Source organism: Carettochelys insculpta, chromosome 3 (assembly GCF_033958435.1).
Source record: "Carettochelys insculpta isolate YL-2023 chromosome 3, ASM3395843v1, whole genome shotgun sequence".
NCBI lineage: Eukaryota > Metazoa > Chordata > Testudines > Carettochelyidae > Carettochelys > Carettochelys insculpta.
The window spans coordinates 77,055,703-77,077,376 of record NC_134139.1 but is presented as its reverse complement, the minus strand read 5'-3'; the positions used below and the strand labels follow the sequence as shown (position 1 = coordinate 77,077,376).

Below are 21,674 nucleotides of genomic sequence, written 5' to 3'. Positions count from 1 at the left end.
ACATCCTTGCCCATCCCCTCCCAGTGGAACAACTTTTCCTGTCAGTCCTTGGTTCTGTTCACCCCACTGTGATCACTAAGCTTAAGAGCTTTTCCCTGTACTTAGTTAGAACTGCCAACTGTCTCTGAGGATGCCAGTCCTTCTTGTGCCCACCAGGAAGAGTCTCCTTGCATAGAAGCCCTCTTTCTATCAAAAGCCTAGATCTGTTAGAAGAGCTGAGCAACAGTGGGTTGTTCCAGGCCGCCGTGCAAGCTCCCTTGAGGCTCTCATCAGCTTCCTGTTCTACCTGGAACTGCTCGCTAATTGCCAGATATGTCAGCTCCCTACTGGATTGTGGGCTTGAGCTGGGCCCCTCTGGAAGCGATCCAGGTGAGATGAGTACCATGGCTGGTTAGGAATGACCTCCTGCTGTTGTTCTATAGCATCTTGCAGGTTCCAGTGGGACCTCCTCTGCAGGTTCAGTTGCTGCTGTAGGCTCCCTAGTGCCCTCTGCTGCTGACTCCAATGTTGTTGCCAACTCCTTCTGGATTTCAGGAACTGGACTCACTGTTGTAGTTGGAGGTTCTGGTTTGGGGTGCAGCTCCATCACCTCTGTCCGGGTTGCCAATCCCAGGGTGTCTGGGGCCACAGACTGGTCCCTCATAGGAGGCTCCAGAACTAGGAAAGGTGTGGACACCTGCTTAGCCCTTCTACAGGTTACCACTCCCACCCTCCAGGCTTGTTTCATGTGGTTCACTAGGTCTTTCCCAGCAACATAGAATGGGATAGTCATCACAGACTGCAAAAGTCCAAGTTCCTAACCATCCCTTTTTATGTAACTGGCGACTTGACTGTAGGTAGGGCAAGAGTCCACCAGTTACTTGAGCATGAGGGTTAATGTTCAGGGTCCAGTGGGGACTGGTGGACCAAAGACACCTGTACTCCAGTCTCTCTCCATGCAATAACATTCTACCCCACACTCACAGTTTCCCTTCACTCTGCGAGTATCTGTGAGGCATCTGGGCCCGAGGACTCTGGATGTGACCCGAGTGCAATGAACTGCACTCTATTGGTGTCCTTGGGACAGTTGACCTTCATATGCCCCAGCTCATTGCATTTAAAACAACACCCAACTGGCAAATCATTAGAGTGAGGTTGGAGGATAGAGCGGCAGGACAACACAGTGGCTGTGGCCTCCCTTGAATTCGACTGGGGCCCTCCTTGCAAGGTAGGTTCCTGGATTGCCCCCTAAGCTGCTAGGAGCTTTGTTTTGATGGTGTATTTCCCTTTTGTGTGTAGATGTTCCACAAGTTTCGTCAACAAACCCTTTTTGTCTCCAAAACTCTCCAATGCAGACATAGCCATAGAGAGAAAAAACGTGAATAACTTAAAATTATAGTTTGGCAAGTTCACCGCCTAGGACCAAGGTGAGAGTGATTGGTTATCTTCACGGTGCAATTCTATAACTTACAACAGTACATTTGAATTTCTTTTAAGTTAAACATTAACTCCAAATTTTCTGGGTTTGCAACATTTATTTTGGGAATAATTACAAATAATTGTCCCTTTAATAGTAACAGAGAAGTACCCGTGTTAGTTTGTACTCCATGGAGTGGGCCATTCTGTTAAAGACCTGAGAGTTTGTGTCCTAGAGCACAGAGAATTTAAAAACAGATTACAGCAAGGAATTTGTGAATTGGAATTCATATTCAAATTTGTCACATTAACACTTGGTATGAACAGAGACATCCATTACCTCACGCATTACAAAGTCTGCTTTGATGGTTATCATTATCTCAGACAGGACACTTAACATACCCCACTGCCATCTTCCTCCTTCAGTCCTATTTGTCAGTTTTTATTGTCCCCGCCCCCCAGCTTTTTTTTCCCCCGGTCCTCTGAACTTATGTCAGTCTGTATTGGAAATGAGATTGACCTGAAGTGGGTCTGTCCCATGAAAACTCATCACCAAATAAATCATTTTACTAGTCTTTAAAGTGCTACATTTCTGCTGGGGTTTTTTGTCCCTTTAAGTTCTACCCTTAAATTTAATTGAATTTTTTTTTCCCCTCGGAAATAAAATATATTTAGATCAACAAATACAAAGTGAACTTTCCTACTTGCTATCAAAGGAGGATGAGCCAAAGTAAAACAAAGTAAGTTTTGTATAGAACTTTAATTATTCAAAATGGTTCAAAGCACGACACAGTATGTAATATCAGCTGCTGGCCGCATGCTGTGAAGGGGAGCAAAATAAATGCCCTCAAAACTAGTGTGCATTGTGCCCTAGCCATTAGAAACTGTTTCATTAAGGTGAGTTTTTAGAGTTTTTAGGCTGTACTCAGCGAGAAACGTAAGTTGTCAGCCAAAAGTGCATTTGTGCTGCCTTGAACATACCCTCAAGTCAAGATGTTCAGTGAGATAATTTTTATGGTTCGACAACTGCTGTATGGAGAGCACAAATCTGCAGCCAAAGGATATACAGATAAACAGGAGATTTTTGTACTGTCGGAAAGTACAGTATTCAACTCCTTTGGAGGTTGGGTTTGGAAATGAAGCATTTTACATAGCTTTTAAGCTGTTCTTGATGGGTGAGTCAAGTTACTCAGTAAATGGCTCTTGAGGGAGCAAAATCATGTTGGCCTGAAAGATGACTTGGCTTGTCTCTAATGGGACAAAAAGGAAATTGCATGCATTTAGAAGAGGGGATTATCAAAAGAAATTCAGCAATTTTCAGTATCTAGTGGGCATATTCTCACTAGAGGGAGGTTTAAATCCTCTCTGTTTGTTAAGACAGTAACTCACTGCATAGCAATGAAAACTAACTTCTCACTTACACAACCAAAAATGTAAAATGTCACTTCATAAACATAGGAAAGTATATTTCACCCTCTCAGAGTCACATCAGAAATGATTATTTTATCTGGTTTTTTAAGTCAATGCACCCAGGAGTTATTCAAACTGCCAGATAGAGAAAGCAGGTATACAGAGTAAATTAAAAGCAGAAGAATATTAAGGGTCATAGCTATTTTAATAAAACAGTACTTTGTCTGCCTTCTCCCATACATATTTACAATTTGAATGAGTAACATCTATTATTCCTAGCTGCTCCTTTATTATTTTTAATTTACTTTTCATCAACAATTCTGAAGTCAAGATTCTTTGTGCAATCCTACACAAAGATGACATATGCCCACCATCACCCGTGTCTTAGCAGGACAGGAGGAGGCAGATTGTATAGCCACATGAACATAGAATAGACAAGCTCTGGGACCTTGAGAGGCGAGGCAAAGTGAAGATCAAGAATAGCAGCTCTGGAGACTTCCTCCCTCTCCCCTGAGAGGACAGGCAGGAAAAGAAAGGGAACTCTGCCTCTCCCTCATACCAATGACTAGGTTGCGGGGTTGGGACTTGAGAGAGCTCATGTTTCAGATTCTGCTCCTTCCTGTATGCAAAGTGCTCAAGCCATGAAATAGTCGTTCCAGGGTTGACACCTATCCAACATCCCTAAAATGGAGGTTAAAATTTCTGTTGTGTTTTCTGTTGGCATGACAGAGTTTGAGAGGATCAGGAAGGAATACTTCCCTGAAGATAAATTTTAAGTCTGCAGTGAGATTTTTCACTTTCGGGATACTGGAGGACCTGTTTTAGGTTAAAAAGAAGTAAAAGATGTGATTTTAACAAGTCATTCAATTTACTATTTATAAAGTAAATAAGAAATTTTATTGCAACTGGTGAACAGTGCACGTAGATGCTTAAAAGGGACCATTTCTGAGAGTTAAATAAAAGCAGGGAGATAACTGGTGACCCGATTAGCATGGAGAAGTAAGGAGGTCCTTTATGTTTGTAGGCAGACGTCCTTCGTATGTACAACCTTGCAGCAGGGCAGGATGAGAAGATTCAGCAGCAACCATGAATATTGCTTATTTGGTCTGAAGATCATTTAATACTGCACTGGACCAAAATATATGACTTATTTTCAGGATGTTATTACTCTCTCCTCCCACGTTAGAATTAAGTTAATAAAATGGTGAACTTTTGCTTTAATATCCATCCCTGTTTCTTACTCTCCTTCATGTCTTCATAGACTAAACACAAGAAGGGATTATCATGATTTAGTCTGACCTGCATGTGTCAGACCACAAAACCTCACCCCCCCCACTCCTGTTAAGGTTCATAACCTCAGGCTGAGTTACTCAAGTCCTCACAACTGGATTTAAAAAAAAAACTTCAAGTCACAGAGAATCACCGTTTACAACAGTTCAAGCCAACAGGGGATCCATGCCTCATGCTGCAGAGAAAGCTCCCCTCCTTGTCAAGGTCTCTGATAATCTGGCCAGGAGTAAAATTCCTTCCTGACCCAAATCATGGCAGTTAGATGCTAAGCATGTGGATGAGACCCACCAGACACCAAGGAAAGAACTTCCTTCACACCTAGTATCCCATCTATAGTCTAAGATACTTGCTAGTAGCAGTCTTCTATGAACCATAAACCACTGTAGGCAATCTGTTCATATCATCCTCTCCATGAAGTTATCAAGCTCACTCTCAAAACAAGATAGATTCCTTGCCTGCACTGCCCCATTTGAAGGCTGTCTCAGAACTTCACTCCTCTTAAGGGTAGAAACCTTCATCTGACTTCAATCCTAAACTTGCTGCTGACCAGTTTATATCCATTTGTGCCAGCACTGACCTTTAACTTAAATAACTTCTGATATAGTAGAGAGAGTAATCATCTCTCTTCAGTTTTCATATAGTTAAGCCCAACCAGTCAAGCTCTTTCAGTCTTCTTTTATACAGTATGTTCTTCATACCTCACATCATCCTTGTAGCTTCTCTCTACACCAGTTCAACTTTGAGTTCATCTTTCTTAAACAAGGGAGACAACATTCCAGACAAGTTCTTACAAGTGCCTTGTACACTCATAACAACACTTCCCTATATTTACTGGAAATAATTTACCTAACGCATCCTAGGGCTATACTGGCTTTTTCCACTGCCACGTAACACACCGCTCAGTCATCCTATGATTCATGAATTCATCTAAAGCCTCTCTCCTTTTCTATCATGTCCAAATAAAAGTTCCCAACTAAAACCAAAAATGCTTGGTTTTAGTGCCCCAGTTCATAATCTTGCACTCTGGACTATAAAATATAATCTCATTTTCTTTACTCCAATTATTAATATCCTCCAAACCTTTTATTATAATATTCCAGTTCTCCTCATTGTTGGCAATACCTCCCAACTTAGCCATCCACAAATTTTATTAGCCCATTTCCAAGCAATAAAAATATGACTAATTTAGAATTGCAGAATGAATACTTAAGACTCCCGAATTTATCTAGTCCTATTCCACAAACTTCAATATGGAAACAAATGTGGAATTAATTCTATCCAGTACAAAGGTTAAGTCTGGGTTTCTTAACTAAGGTTCCATGGGGAGAGTTGAAAAAAAAAATACTGTGCATTATAGCCTATTTAGCCCTCTCACCAGACCACCCATTTAATGAGCAGGATTCTACTGCTAAAACACAAGGAATCTCTCTATAGTCTGTCCCAGTCATTTCAACAATCAATACCTCAATTACTAGTCTGTAACATGATGGATAATACTTACCTATCTCAATGTAGAAAATTTCCATATCGTGGCTTTGATGTCCTCAGACAAATCTCATGCTTATCTGTAGTGTTTCTACTTCCACCAGCAGGTCTCCAGTCATTTTTAATACATTATGGCTGTGTCTACACTAGCTCCTAACTTTGAAGGGAACATGGTAAGTAGGGTGTTGGGAAATTACTAATGACATGCTGCAGTGCATATGCAGCACTTCATTAAGCTAATTCTCCCCCGTGGCAACTTCGAAGAGGCAAACTTCGAAGTGCTGGCTTGCGTGTAGCCATGGCTAACCCGCCAGTACTTTGAAGTTCCCGGGAACTTGAGAAGTAAAGTGATTTCGAAGTAGCCCAGGAACTTTGAAGTACCGGTGGGTTAGCTGTGGCTACACACAAGCTGGCAGAATTTTTTCTTTATACAGCTAATATATTTTGAGCATTTCTGAAAAAATAGCTCACAAATTCACATGATGCAATTCCATTTTTCCTAGATGTACTACAATGAGGCTCTTTGATCCACTCAGTAAAAAGAAATGACAAACCTATTCAACAGCTGATGCTACCCATTCAAAACAGGAAGGCAGATTCTGACATCTGCAGTATACTGAAAAACTTCTCAAATGTACAATACATATTTTTGCCATAATGTGAAAAGTCCATTTGTATATTCCACACAACCCTGTATTTAATAATAAAATGCTACTTCCAGCTGGGCAAGAAGGGAAAGCCATCCAGTATAGACCTTCAAAAATTTCTACTATCCAAAAATACAAAATCCAACACCACATACTAGCTACAGCCCAGGAGATCATTTTAGGTATGAATCTGAGAGACACTCTGACCCCACCCCCAGATTTACAAAATACATAATAGAATGTATATCAATAGCTTCCCAGAACCAAACAGATCCTTCAGTTCTGCTCCAGCTGTCTACATTTTCAATGAAGTACTCATTTCTCCTTTCATTGGCCCTCACATTTGTGTTAAAAAAACCCACCATGTAGAGTACTAACAGCAATCATCAAAGCATCCTGGTTCAGGGGCAAGCTTTGGAAAATGGCCACTTGTTTTCAACGGTGAGGGGGGGTCAGAGTAATGCATTCTAGGATGATGACATCACACACCCACAACCACTTCCATTATTTTTTTTCTCCCAATAAGACACTGGCACAAAAACCTAAAATGCAATGGGGCTGTAGGAACTGTGGGTAGATACAGTCGAATTTAGGCAATTTAGAGGGGACATACTAAGTTGATGTTGTGAGCAGGTGTGGATATTAAACTTAATATTTATAAAATCCAGTGTTACAGAGTCGACTTTATTCCCAAGTGTAGAAATACTCTAGGTGTGTTCCTGAATAGTTTTACTGTCAGTGTAAGAAGACAGCATTTTTCCACATGAAGTGTGTAAAATAGCTCTCCCTGGGCTGAATGCTGCTGGGGAAGACAACTTGGAGATGAATACCTTGGCATGCACTGTGCAACCTTTTTGTTTAATGGCAGTTTACGCTTCCATGCTTTTCCAGCAATACTAAAATGATCTCATAACTAAGTTTCTTTCATTTGACAACAGGAGTTCTCTAACCAACCACTTCCAATATTACTATGTATTGTTTATGAGGAGGATTTTAAACTAAAATAAGTTTTAAGAAAGAGAAAGATGAAACCTCAGACAGAGATTTTTTGGTAAAAATGGCTTTATGGAACTAGCTCCTTACTGACTTGTGGGAACAGTGAGATGATAAATTGAAATATCACTGATCAATTTTCTATAGCTTACAAAATAAGAGGAGTCCTATAGTTTCAGATGCAACCAAGACTTTTTTATATCTAATTTTGCTTCAGGTGAGAGAAAGCTATCATTCCATCATAATGTCGAGCAAGCTCAAAAAAGCCTCTGAAAGCTCTTGCTTTTTTAAATTCTCTCTCTTCCCCCAAACCTTTGAACAGGGGTCAGCAACCCTCGGCATGAGTGAAAAGAATGGCACACAAGCTGATTTTCATCTGCACATGAGTCAGGAGCTCAGCCCTATCCCTCCTCACCCATGCAGCTAGGAGCTTGCTCAAAGCCATGCCACCTGTGCATTAACAAAAGAGCAGCTGATGCTACCAACCACCACCTGAGATGCAGAGCTTTATTGTTTAATTTATTAGTGAAGCTGTTGAAAGTACAACTACTAGTGACTTTAAAAAGTTGTCTGGCATTGGGATTGTGCATGGAGGTCAAAAGGTCAAATTTCAGCACCCCACCTTGGAAAGGTTGCTGACCCCTACCTTGGAAAGTCAATTTGAAATCAACAGAACCAGCTCTACTAAGAGAAAAATATATATTGAAAAGCTATAGGTAACCAATACACATGCATTTACTATAGAGGTTTTTCATAAGTTAGAACTCAGTCTTGCGCTTACATATATAGAATAATGTTAAACTGTAATTATTTCATAAGATATAAACAATCCCTTATGTTTCCTGTTATTATGATATAAAGGCAGTAAAGTTAGGTCTGGGACAACATGTAAATCAGTCAATTTCAAATCATTTAAAAAAAGCAGAAAACAGGGGAAAGGGGAAACAACACTAGGGAACTGAGGATTTCTAATAAAATACAGAACTCTTCATTTCTTCTACAATCTGTTCAAATCCAGCTCAGGCAGGTAACAGCCAAAAATTACCTTACTACCACCCACACAGTGGCATTTGGTAACTCATCTCAAATCAAGTGATTGCCTCAACATGACAAATTTGATTAATGTTTATAAACAAACCTAAATATGCTCTACTAAACCACATTGCAAGTAAAAATTCTGGAATGATTCTAAATTCTGCACAAAATATTACTCTTGCACTAAAGTTTTTATAAGCCTTAGCTTTTGTTTAAAAACAATCTTCCTTGTACAATTCAGTTCTGGAGAGCTGCGACATGCTTCAGCAAACAGCATGTCAAAAATCCTTTGGAGAGTCATGTTAAGAATACAGGCTACACTATCTTTTTTAAACATAGGGAAAATAACTGTTGACAGAATTACAGCATGGAAAATAACTTTAAAATTCCCAGATGAAACAGCATGTAACAACTGTGCTAAACTGAACAAAAGGCTTAACTCTCCACATCTATATTTTCAGTCGTCAGCTTGATCACCATGATCAAGGAAGGTATGATCAACATTTTGTTCGTCCAAAATAAGGTTGCTAAATAAAATTCCACCACTTTTCTTTGATACTTAGTGGTACAAGTTGAACCTCTCTCGACTGGCACCCTCAGGACCTGACCAGTGCCAGACGACAGAATCTGCCAGACGATAAGAAGTCCATATTGTCTAGCACATTACCAACATCACTTGCACTGCTTATTGGGCTCTTAGCAAACATACGGGTAAGTGACAGCTAAATAACAGCACAGAACACAGAGGCAGGACTGGTGGCTGTAAACAGACTTTATGGGACCATGGGCCCCACCCATGATAAGTGGTCATCTGGCTAAAACCATGCCTGATTATGGAGTTTGCTGGACAAGACAGTTCTGGATTAGAGAGGTTCAACCTGTAGCGGTGATTGATTAAACCAGCCTTTAAAAGGCCTACAACACAGGAAAATATCCTTTATTAGTTGAGAATTTCACAAACTCCCAATCTGGTTTTTCCTCACTCCCCACAAATACCCTCAAAGTCCTGGGTGTGTTTGCAACTGCAACTACTGCATGTTCATTGCATCTTCTCTCCATTGTACCTTTCTCATTGTGAATTGGCAGAAAATAGAATATTTATTGAAATATTTAAATACCTTGCCTGGTCAGTGAAACACAGACTGCAGAAGAACATCAGAGAATGGCATAAATGAACAGATGTGTCTTCAAATGAGAAGGCCAGGAAGCTGCAGTTTGGACAATTTTGTTCATTTTCCTTTAAAACACGGGTCTGAGTATCATCCACACTGATATGAAATAGTACTTCTAAGAAGCATGAATAAAAAAGCCATTGTCCAGCGCTGGTATATACTAAAAGTCATGTTAATCAAGTAAGTGCAGACTTATTCCCACTTTGGGGCAATATACTCCTTATTACTGACAATATAACATCCAAATCAAGACAACTCAGGAACAGAATTTTAACTTATCAAGCTCTGATTCCTATGTAAATTGAAGTGTTCACACGAGTGTGATTATTAGAGCCAAACATTTCATGTACACTAGCATGATAATGCACCGTACATTTAACTACAGGTACTATGAAAAAAATCTCTCAAACTGATTTTAGGACTTCATCTAACATATCTTTGGGCTGCCAAAAACAATCGAATTTGGCATCATTTAAACAGACTGTACATTTTTAGGAATGTTTTACCTAGTGCCAATGCATTTCTCCTTTAGTCTGGCCTAGGTTTGTACCACAGAACATTTCTATCAAAAACCAGAGCTTAGAAAGGGATAGTCAGGTTCATGGAGGTATTGGAACAAAAATTTAAGGGAAAACAAATTTGAAAGATAGTACAATTGGAGGACATTTCCTCCCTCCCTTCCCCCATAATCACTTGCCCAATCAAACACGAAATCCACAGCTTATTTACCAGAAATAAAGACAACATTAAGCAAGTGCAATTTACTAGAGGTTTTAGGTAAGTGGTTTCCCATAAGCCAAATTCAAATGGTACATAAGCAGGTGCAGCTTGTCTCCAACAGAGCAGCACCTGTTTATACTAGATCTAAAATTATTAGTATGCCAACACCAAGTTAGGTACTTTAAAGGACAAAATCCTTACACAGGACAATTTAAGTATTTGGACACAAACCTCATGTGCACAGTATGTCAAGTACATCATGCAATTTTTTCTAAACTTTTGACACTATTTCAATCCCTCTTATCTTTTTATGAAATTTCAGAGTACGTGACAAATGAAAAAAGTTTACAAAGCAAGTTTCACTTTAAAACCAGACGGTCTCTTTTAAGAATTTTCTGCAGATTTGCTTTCTGTTGGCTTCTAGCACATTTAAAGCAGACAACACATGTGAATCAACATTAATGAATATGCATTAAATTGAATTCCTTTTTTAGGCCAAAAACAAAATAAGCAGACTGAATAAGTGCATAATTACAGAAGTGTAAAGTTAGTCATCTACACAGAGACCACTGGAATTTCCATTTGATGGAAAACATAAAAATTGTGAATGATTACTTTTTTTTTTTAAAAAAAAAAACAAAAAAAACCAAAGGTCATGAATAGCAAAGTGTTCAGAAGTTTTCTGAACATGAACTCTGGTATTATCTCTGTTACGATACAAATATTCAGACCTACATGTAAATGCCTATACTTTAAGAACATAGGTGTATTCTTATTATTTAGCTAATTACATAGGCAACAAAAACAAAATCAAAGTTTGCCTGGGCATGGGTCCTCTCTCACTAACAGTCTGTGGCCTTATTTTTAAGGCTGGGTTTTTGGCTAAGCAGCAGGTGTACCCATAAGCTAGGAGACAGTCACATCCTCACACAACCCAAGCCAGTCTCATGGAAACAAGGCAATTTTGGGTGGTTACAAAGGGAAGAATCTACCACTTTTTATTTAGCAACCCTTATTTTGGATAAATGAATTATGTTGGTCATACCTTCCTTATCTCTACTCACAGTGAGCTAGGGAAAAACTTAGAAGATTTAAAGAAAACTTAGGTTGATAGCTTTCTTTCTGGCAAGGATCCACACATTCCAATATTTGGGGGTATAAAATGCTCATTTCTTTATTGTTCTGTCACTATGGTTTCCACTTCTCAACTGTTTATCTGTATGGTCTCTGGTTCTTTAACTAGGGCGACCGTATCTCCCTGTCACAAATATGGGGCAGCTCGTCTCAGCTCCACCAAGGCCCAGGGAGTTGAGGAAGTAGCAGCAGCCCCCAGTACTCCCTGAGAGCCCTGGGGAAGTGGCAGCCGCCGACACTCCCCAGGAAAGAGGCAGATATGTGGCAGTTGCATGCTCCCCTCTGCTTCCCCAAGGCTTGGGGAAGTGACCTACCTTCTCTCCAGCCAGCAGCCACACCTGCACAGCTGCTGGCGGAAAAGGTCAGCAGGAGAAGGGCTATCTTCTGTATAATTAATTTTGCTGTGTGTAAAGCAATTAAGTAGTGGGCTATATTTGCTTAAATAATCATATCACAGAATCACAGGGCTGGAAGGGACCGCAGGAGGTCACCTAGTCCAGCCCCCTGCTTCATGCAGGATCAATGCCCCACTAAGTCATCCCAGCCAGGACTTTGTCCAGCCAGGACTTAAAAACCTCAAGGGATGGAGAATCCACCACCTCTCTAGGCAATGCTTCACCACCCGCCTAGTGAAGTAGTTTTTCCTAATATCTAACCTACACTTCTCCCTCTTCAGCTTCAGACCATTACTCCTTGTTCTGTCATCTGACACCACTGAAAACAAACAGTTTCTCACCCTCCTTTTTAGGGCTCCCCTTCAGGAAGTTGAAGGCTGCTATTAAATCACCCCTAAGTCTTCTCTTCTGTAAACTAAACTAGCCCAAATCCCTCCGCCTATCCTCATAGGTCTTGTGCTCCAGACCCTTAATCATTTTTGTTGCAGTATGTCAGGATTGCTTAAATTTTGGCAAGATTATTGGTTAAAATATAGCTAAAAAAATATTATAAATTGGGGCAAACAGGAAGCAAGTTGAAAAAGGTGGGTGTGAGGGAGGAAAAGAAACTGAATTTGTGGTTACTGGAAGCATACCCCAATTAAACATTGAATTGTCTGCATCTCTGGACTTTGGATGCTGCTGTTCTCTGTTTATGAAAGAAGGACCAAGGAAATGGGAGGGTGACAGGATAAGCCCTCTAACATGATCAATTTTATTTCTGCATTCATTAAAAACCACAGCTGAAGAGTTATTCACAATTCTGAAAAATTTTTCACTCTGATGTACTTAGTTCTATAATGTTGGCTTCTTGCAGTACTGCAAACAGACAACATTTGTTTTGGTAGGTTCGAGGTCACACTCCCAAACGCAGATGCTTAAACTGAACCTGCAGAAACTGTAAGCACAGAAGTTGAACACTATATTCACACACGTGGATGTACTGAAGGTTTAATTAACAGCATTTGAATACAGTACCAATATCTGTGGGTATAAGTAAATATTAGCTTTCCACAGGTAACCAGTGCACATAAAATTTTTAGTAGTTATTTTGAAAGTATTGGGGTGGTCAAACTTTCCAAGCCATACACGACAATCTTGAGAAGTTTGAAAGCTGGGGTTTGGGCCTCTAATGCCAGTCCTACTGAAGCCACAGGCCCCAGATGACATGCCTTGCAGGGCTGAAGCTTTGAGCCATCCTGCCCACACACTGTGCAGAAGCATCTAGCCCCCCCACCCTCTGCAAAGCAGAGGTGCCAAGATGCCCCTCAACCTCTGGCAGTCACACAGGTGGAGAATGAGTTACTCTTTTAGTAGTAAAGAGCCACCAGTGGCTTGCAAGTCACGGGTTGGCCACCCCATTAAGCCTTTAGACATCTTATACTTCATTATCTAATTGTTTGATTTCAAATGGCATTTTAGAAACTTAGATTTTCTATCTATGAAATAAATATTTTAAAGCCAGTGTGCTTCAGAACCAAATTAGACTCTTTAAAGGGTAAATGCCTTTCCATAAAGATGCAGCTTTAAGATTTTTAGATTTTCTATTTACAAACAAAGGAATTTTTTTCTTTATCTTTTTGCTGTTTATTAAAACAAAAAAAAAAAAAGCCAGTTATCTGTGGCAAAGCTCTGAACCAAACTGACAAACTTGGACCTGCTGATGTTTGTCTAGGGCTTTAGATAACCTTTCGTTTTTGTGAATCTGGCTGAACCCCTTGACTACAATCCCTGGCATAATGTAGACAGTGTTAGATTAGTAAACTATAGTTGGCTACTTTGTGGATGAGGATTAAAGCTGCTGACTTTGCCAATCAGATGCTCTGGCTTGATATGTTCCCCATTTCCAACATTTGTGTTTTCCCCAAAAATCAATGTGTTTTTGACCACTGATGCCTAGAATACTTTCCAAAATTTTGGAACCAGATACAGCAGTCATTGGTTATCACATTACAGGTGAACAGACTTCCGGTGCAAGACCTCACAAGCCTAGCCAATTATAACGTACTTTGCTCACTTAGCTTTTGTTATTTCTTTTCATTTATTCCACTTTTTCCTTTTACTGTGTATTTTGGTATAAGTAACCTCCCCAGCACCCCACCCCACTCTCTTTTCAGTATCAGTTTTCCTTGGACTAACTTTTCCTTTTAATATTGTAACAGTTGAGTTCCATTTCACTTTGAGATCACTTCTCTTGTTCTGACTTTACCTAATGTGTTTAATTCTGATTCTTCCTCATTCTTCAGTTTGAGTCCCAAATATTTTTCTCCTTCAGTGTTCTTTCAGGCCTCACTCTTCCTCCACTCTCTTCTTCTCTGTATTTCCTTTTCTAAATTTCTCTCCCTCTCTTCTTTCCCTTCTCCAATATTCTTTTAAAATATCATCCACCAATCCTTTCTACTTTGTATAGGGTCTTATAGTGTGGTTTCCAAGCACCGTCCAATAATAGTACATTAAGCAACATGACAAGCATCTGCCACAGTATTTTATCTTATTTTCCCTCTATCCATCTTCCCAGGAGTCAGGAAGTATGTTGTGTTACATGTTACATTTTATTTGATTCTTCTTTCACAGACTTATACTTCAGTGTCTCAAAAGCCTGGTGTAAGAAGCAGGCCCAGCAACATGTCCTGAAAAAGGACAAATATTGAGCTAGTAGGGTGTTGCAGACTATCTAGAAGTTTTGCCCCAAGACAGAGTGAAGTGGAGGACACTTGTAGATGACCTATGCTCCATGCAGAGTACAACAGTTAAGTAGTAGTAGCAGTAGGATGTTCAAGCCACCACACCCTTACGGAGAACACTCTGCAAAACTCTGTTACTTCACAACAGTCACTGCAGCTATTAGCTGCACTAATTTTCCCAAGGGATAACAGCACAGTAAGAAACCCAAGATCCTCTATTTCAAAAGAGCAGCCCAGAATTTCTAAAGGGAGTGTCTATGCAGCCACAGCCACTATTTCAAAACAACAGGCCAGGAAACACTGCCGACGGGGTCGCATAGCTGCCAATCCCTTTAGGGGCCTGCAGCCAGCGGCTCCCTAAAAGAGCTCCTCCCAATACTCACAGCCTGCACATGGCTCCAGACTGCAAGGCTTGCCACAGCACTCTAGACCCTGTGCCAGGACCTGAGCTCTACCAGGGATACCAGGCCTCACGAGCAGCTCCCTGAGGGGGAGTTCACCCAGGACATGACCAGCCTGCTAGCCGTGCTGCTTGCAGCTCTCCTCCAGCAGCACCAGAGGGCCAGTTGCATAGGCACCCTCCTGCGGGCCATCTGCCAGGGACTACTTCAACGCCCCCTGACCCTGCCAATTTGGCAACATTGGGTGTACCCCACCAGCACGGAACGGTGGGACTGCTTCATGCTGGGGGAATGGAGCAACAACCAGTGTCTGCAAAACTTTAGAATGACCAGGCAAGGCAGACCTTTGACAAGCTGTGCCACTAGCTTGCTCCAGCCCTCCAGCACTACGACACCAGGATGTGGCCCACTCTCCCTTTGCGGAAGAGGGTAACGATCACAGTCTGGAAGCTGGTCACCCCAGACAGCCATGGATCTGTTGGCCATCAGCTTGGGGTAGGAAAGGCCACTGTTGGGGCAGTCCTGCTTAAGGTAAGCCCGGCTTGAGCCACGCACCCACCAGAGGGAAAGGGCCCCTGGGCAAGGGGCCCTGCAAGGTACCCTCCAGGTAGCGGGGCCAGGGAGCACATGGCCATGCACTCATGGATGTGCGTGTCTTCCACACCATGCAGGTCATCTGGGCAATAAAAACCTTCCTCCTGCACTGCACCATCAGGGCCTGGACATTGACCTCACCAGCTTCACGGAGCTGGGCTTCCTGAACTGTTTTGGTGTGCTGGAAGGGCCGTGCACAGCCATCCATGCCCCAGACCACAGTGTGGGTGCTTTTGTCACCAGAAAGATGTACCCTCCAGACCCTTGTCAACGCCCAGGGCTGATTCATGGGCATGGAGTGGCCAGGCAGGGCCCATGACAACCAGGTGTTTAGGAACTTGTGGCTGGGGTGCAGGATACAGGAGGGTACCTGCTCCCCTCCAGCAGGAGCTCCCCTGCATCATGTCTGACACCACGTACCCTCTGCACCCATGGCTCATGAGGCACTACACAGGATGCACTAACCCATACCAGGACCTGTTCAACTCATGCCTGAACCAGACCAGGAACACAATTGAGTGGGCATTCGGGCATCTCAAAGGGCACATCGCTGCCACCTGACAAGTTTGGAGGTCAGCCTCCTTAACTTGCCCATGGTTGTTGCAGCCTGCTGTGCTCTCCACAATATTGTGGAGAGAAAGCAGGAGCCCTTCATGCAGGGCTGGGCACAAGCCTGCTGCCAAGCACAAAGGGATGGGGTGCGGGTCAAGGAAGCCTTGCACGAGGCCTTCACCTAGGGCCTGCAGTGACCCTCCCCACCAGCCACCCTGCCCCAATACACACCCCCTCACACATCCCTGCCCCTCGCTGCTCCCCCAACCCACACACACCCTCTCCTCCCCCCTCAACACATGATAGGGACACGGGAGTGTGGGGGAAGTTTAATTATATAAAACTAAACTGTAGCAAAAATAAAAACTTAGGTTATAAGCTTCAAAATGATGTCAACTATATATGGGGGGGAACAGAACTTGGGGGAGGGCACTGGGGTAGGGTGGGAATCAGTCATCCACTGGGGTGAGGGGCTGGGAGCCACAGCAGCTGCAGTTGCCTCTACTGCCCTGGGTCTGGGGCCTCGGCGGGGCTGGGACAGGGACGGGACCATGGAGAGGTAGGGTCGCTGCAGCCTTAGCCTCACCAGCGTGTGCAGGGGAGGATGGGGGGCAGCCTCAGGGGCCAGTGCCGGGAGGGGGAACGCTGGCCACCAGCCACTGTGCCAGTTCTAGGTGGTTGGTTGGGGAGAAGTCCGGTGGGATCAGGACAGCACCAGGGGGAGCACTGCAGGGGGACTTGTGAGGGGAGGCGCTACTTGAGGTGGGTGACCACAGCTTGTGTGAGGGTTTCCAGGCAATTTGCCACCCATACCCACACCTACTCCTCCATCACCAGCCATGGTATAGCCGAAATGAATGGGTCCCTACATGGTGAGGCTTGTGCTGGGGTCGGCCACCCACCTTCCCATTCCCTCCCTGGCCACATGGAAACTGGGGTTGTGCAGGGGGGCAGGAACTGAGTTTCATGCAGGTAAGTGGTTGCCTTCTGGCTGTGGCAAGGATGCCCCCACCCTCCGACCCTCGAGGCATCCCGAACACCAAGTACCTACCTGCTGCTCCCTCCAAGAAGGCTGGAGATGCCTGGTTTGATGATCCGGAGGGGACTGAAATGACAAGGGTACTGTCGCTGCCAGCCTCTTGAACCTGGTCCCTTGGGTGGGGATTGATGGCTCCCGAGGGCCATGGCTCCTCCTCTGCGGCTGCCTCAGCCTCGGTGGGGCAAGTGGCTGTATCTAGGAGGTGCTCAGGGAGTAGCACCTGCTTGGGCCCTAGGAGACGGTCCAGCTCCTCATAGTGGGGGTACTGGGTGAGAGGTGCCCCCCAAGCAGCTAACAGTGTTTCAGCTCTGGCAGTACGCCTGTCTCAGCTCTTTGACTTTGGGCCGCATCTGGTCCCTGGTGCAGCTGAGGTGCCCCCTGGCATTGAGACCCCTGGAGAGGCAGTCGAAGGTGTCCATGTTGCAGTAACACACACCAGTCTGAAGGAGGACCTCTTCTTCCCCTCCAGAGGCTGAGGAGGCACATGAGCTCCTCATTGGACCAAGAGGGTCCCCTTCTGGCTCTCCACTTGCTCGGCTCCTGGGAGAACTCACAGGGCTCCTGGCTGCTTGCCACTGGATCGTGTTGGGAAGAAGTGGAGATCTCCGTCCTGTCGTCAGTGGGAGGGTGTGCAGCTGAGAGAGCTCATGATCCTCCTGGTGCTAGCATGCTCTCAGCTTGCTGCCACGCACTGCTAGGTGTATATTTCCTTAAACCTGACCAGCAGTTACCATAGAGCCCTACCTGGGGCAGCCAGAGTCTCTGTGCTCCTGCAACCTGCCGCCATGGCGGACTTGCTGTTTTGAAACAGCGGACCGCAGAGCATCCACACACATTCTATTTCAAAGTTACACTTCAAAAATAGGGTGTTATTCCCAATAGGAGAACGGAAGAACAATGTCTAAATGCAGCCCCATTACTTCCATCCTCTTTTCAAAGTAGCATATAACACATGCAGATGCTTCATAGGACTTTTTGAAAGGGGATCTTATTTCAAATACTTTCAAAATAAATCGCTAGTGTAGACACGGCCTCTCTGTACGAATTACCATAGGGGAATCTGCTTAATATTTAAGCCCCTACTTTGGGATACAAATCAAATTAAAATATTTAGCTTTTAAACATTTCGGATTCCCAAAACAATTATTAGGATGGCAAAATTGATTAGACTGAGTTCACACATTCAGCTATTAATGTGTGAAAATCTTACATATCAAAGCCCTTATGTAAATTGAGGAAGTATAATGTATGTCTGGGGCAAAATGATAAAACCCTTATCAAGAGAACAAATTAATTAAGTCTTCATAACTAAAGTAGTTTTTGAATTCAAGACCTCATCTTTAAGATGCAAGATGTACTGCTTTAGGGTAGAAATAGGAGTTTACTAAAGAAAAAATGCTCTAACTGGAATTCTCTTTTCCCTAGCTGAAGCATCTGAATATGACTTGGAACAACAGACAACAAACCATTGTTCAATTCAGGACAATTCCTCCATTGATCAAAGGAAAAGACAGCTATAACTTCCAGATTATAACAAGGAGTAGCAAGCCACATTCAAATAGTTGGTCTCCTTTGCAGAAAGAAATTTTACAAAGGTACAACCAAAATGCTGCCTTTCAGGTAATAAACATCGCCTTACCACTTTTGGTCATTTACCAATCACAGTTGAGATTTTCATAAATTTCTGCAATTGCAGGAGACACGAATATGGGAAGCTAAGCAAGCACTAGATTATGATTTTTACCAATAAAGTCAATAATTTATTTTACCAATTTAACTATTTAATAATTTTAACCAATAACTTTTTTGGGGGGAAGCCCACGGGTGTTCTGTGTCAGAACCACAAGGGAGAAGAACTGCGCTTCAAAGAAACGGTTCCTTCCTGCTCCTCTTTTGCTGAGAGGATAGTAGTTTCCTACCAGTCCCTACCAGCAGCAACTACTATCACTCACACCACACTACCTCCACTGCACTGACTGACTTATTAGGGGATGAAACCGAGGCTCACAGCCTTCTCACCTGTTTGAGGAGTTTAAGCACCAATAAAATAGGTGGCTTAAGGCTGGCAATAATGCCCAGAGGTTATTAGACTTGTTTTTCTAATTAGGCAAGAAAAATTTCAGGTTAAATTAAAAGCGGCCTGCAGAGAAACAACTCCTATCTATTTTCTTTTGAGTGACACTATTATGCAGTTCTTTCTGCATGTACCTGTCTAACAGAACTCATTGAGTCAAACGAACAACATTTGTTCAAAATGATTAATCGCTGTCCATTTCTTATCTCAGTAAAGCTAAAACTTTTCAATAGATATGACTGTCAATATTTACAATCTTCCATCTGGCCTACGAAAATGAACATTGATTAAGTGTTTTCAAAGAAACAAATTTTACAAGATCCATTGGTGTGCAATCAACACCAATCAGCTTGTGCTTCAAGCTGAGGCCAGTATAATAATGCAAGACAATATGCATGGAACAGAGCCAGGTACCAACAAAAACAGTATTTCCACTCAATACTATGAAAGCCCGAGAGACAGCTCTGAAGTAACTGGGAAAAAGCATACATTAACCTCAAAATTTGAGAAAAATCAACTTTGTGGGAAACTGCAGAATTATGGCAGCCAGGACGAAAATATTATCCAGAACTGAAAGGAAGCACCAGAGACACAATGTCTTCCTACCCTGAAACAGGGTTGCAAGAAGTGGAGTCACAGGACTAATCTACTACAGGGAGCAGTGTTTTCACTAAGTTGCATTTTCTGTTATTGAAGCCTAAACTGATAGCCTCAGTCTTGTCAGATATGCAATTTACCCACTGAAAAAGTAGTGTCAGTTCAAAATCTGTGCTTTCTATTATTATTTGTGTTGTGACATCACCCAAAGGCTCCCATCACATAAAGCATACGAAATTTAAGTCCATATCCTGAAGAGTTTACAAGACAACAATTCTGACTAAGGTGGGGAGGGGGGCGAGATAATGAAAATAAGTTCAAGTGTTATATTGCTTAATTACTGCATATGTTGTCCGTTCTAAAAATTAAAGAAAAAAAATAAGTAAAACTGTTCCAAAACACAGCCTAGATTCTTGCATATGTTACAAGAGAGATGGATCTTGGAGGCAGGAGCTGAAGAGTAGAGTAACAACATTCTACACATAAAGGGCAGAATGGAGAGGTCTGTAGTACTGATGGACAACAGGCAAGAACAGAAGCCACAGGGAAGCTGTGAAGAGACCTTAAGAGTAAATAAGAGAATCTTAAAATGTTATGAAGTAGGAAACAGAGCCAAGGGAGGGGTTCAAACCAGGAGATGGGTTGTTAAAAGTCAAGCCTAGACAACATACACTATTTTACCTATTCCTATCTCAGAGAACTGGAAGGGACCTTGAGAAGTCATTCAGTCCAACCCCTCTCACAACCCCGACAGACTCTGACATCCCAGTGCCTATCAGTGTTGTGGAAAAATCTCTGAAACTGCTAGTTGTAACAAAGGTATGCAAAATAATCAAAATTAGAATATTAGATCTAGTTTGTGAGCAAGAAAATAATCTGCAACACAATAAAGCTATGTATGGGATTGGACAGCAGTGGCTGTACTTTCTCCACAAAAGATGTAACGAAGTAAGATTATCTGTGAGCAACTGGAGGGTTCTGTATTGCCATTCATCATTTCTAAAATTAGTAAAATAGATGGAAACAGGGAAGGAGAACAACCTTAATGTTTTGTCCCAGGGGACAGAAGCATTATATTATGCATACAAGACCATTAAAATAGAGTGAAATAAGTCTCCATCAACACAAGTCTAGAAAAGAATGAACACCATTAAAGTTTGCAGCACACAACCAGGAAGTGAAGTTTACACAGCAATAAAGAATAAAAGGACCATTATTTCAATTAACTACCAATAATACTTCATTCACTGCCCAAAGGGTAAATCCAAACATGAAATAATTTTAGGAATAATTTTCAGGAACACGTTGACAGTGGGTGATCCAGTTTGATTGCAACTCCCCACAGAAAGCAGGAGCACAAAAATCTGAAGAAATAGGGTCCCCATGTTGTCAACTCTCCTTTCCCTAGAATTCCAAGATACCAATCTGCGCACACAGAGAAGTCTAAATCCTATGTGACCTTGTGCAAATCACAGTATGTCTCTCCAGCACATTTGCTGGAATTTTACTCATGAGAAATATGTCTGCAGGGTCTTCCTAAAAATAGGCACCTTTGTTTATTCTCCTATTATAGCTCCTACTTAAGACTTAATGTCCTTACACCAAAAGGAAGATGTGACTTTATTTTCAGAAGTTATTTACACATAGAGCACTTTATACACTCAGCATTAAAACAATGTTGATATGTATATATAATTTTCTGTTTTTGTTTCAGAAATATGATCGCTTTTATAAATTATATATATATATATATATCTTGTGTTTTCCCTAGACTCACAGCTGCTGTATTGGCAAGTGTAATATTGTTCCTCCAAATTTCACAGATATATTTTGTTAAAAAGGTACCTAGGCACTACTTTTTTCATATTGACATATGGACATTCTCAAATAATGAATTCATATTAAATTAGTGTACAAGTGCTAAGTGTGATGTGTATGACCATTTGGAAAATGTGCTAAACATTAAATGACTTGTTTGTTAGTATGCACATGCAAACAAAAATTAAAGCAAGAAGGCC

The 21,674-nt window shown here is 42.1% G+C and overlaps 1 protein-coding gene across 12 annotated transcripts in view; it reads right to left on the bottom strand.

The window, feature by feature from the left end:
* Positions 1–21,674, bottom strand: part of SIPA1L2 (signal induced proliferation associated 1 like 2) — a 245,594-nt gene that overhangs the window by 162,129 nt on the left and 61,791 nt on the right. The gene's annotated exons all lie outside the window — the stretch shown is intronic.